Genomic DNA, 1084 nt, shown 5'->3' with positions numbered 1-1084 from the left:
ATGCTTGGAAAAGTGAAGACTCAGCAAAAAAGGAAGACCCTCAACAAAATGGATTTACAGCAGCAGTGGGCTCAAACATAACAACAATTGTGAGGGAGGTGCAGGATTAAACAGTGAGTACAGGGTTGCTATGAGTGTGAAGTGACTTAACCACAACTGAGAACAACAAAGCTTACTATGACATGGAGCTCAAAGTATCTAACACTTTATGTTCTTGTGGATTTATTACAGTAGTACCTTACTTTACAGTACCAGCATTTTTATGTTAGTTTCCTAGTTCTGCTGTAACTAATTGGTACAAACTGAGTGGTTTAAAATAGCAAAAATTTATTTTCTCATAGTTCTAGAGTCTGAAATCAGGATCATTGGGCAGGGCCACATTCACTCCTGATACTCTAGGAAAAAATCTATTCCTGATTTGTGACTGTGTATCTCTAGTCTCTACCTCCATGGTCACAGTGCCTTCTTCTTTCCTCTGTTTCTCAAATCTCCCTGTGCCCCTCTTTTATAATGACCCTTGCGATTGCATTTAGGACCTACCCAAATATTCCAGAAAAACACTCCCTCCCACACATTTTATACTTAATCATAACTGCAACGATTTTGCTATACAAGATAGCATTTATGGGTCCTAAAAATTGTTGTTAAGTGCCGCCGAAACAGTTCTAACCCATAGCAACCCTGTATAGGGTTTTCAAGGAGCAGCTGGTAACCTTGAACCACTGACCTTGTGGTTTAAAGTGACTGATGGGTCAGGTGCATCTTAGTCCTCAAGCTGACATCGTTGCTCTTCAACACTTTAAAAAGGTCTTGTGAAGCAGATTTGCTTAATGCAATACTTCGTTTGATCTCTTGACTGCTACTTCCGTGATTGTTGATAGTTGATCCAAGAACAATGAAGTCCTTGACAACTTCAATCTTTTCTCCATTGATAAGAATGATGTTTACTGGTCCAGTGGTCAGGATTTTTGTTTTCTTGACATTGAAATGCAAACCATATCAAAGGCTATGCTCTTTGATCTTCATCAGTAAATATTATAAGTCCTTTTCACTTTCAGCAAGCAAGGTTGTATCATCTGCATAT

The sequence above is a fragment of the Chrysochloris asiatica genome, unplaced genomic scaffold, assembly GCF_000296735.1.
Source record: "Chrysochloris asiatica unplaced genomic scaffold, ChrAsi1.0 scaffold00026, whole genome shotgun sequence".
NCBI classification, from domain to species: Eukaryota; Metazoa; Chordata; class Mammalia; order Afrosoricida; family Chrysochloridae; genus Chrysochloris; species Chrysochloris asiatica.
Note: the sequence above shows the minus strand (reverse complement) of the source record.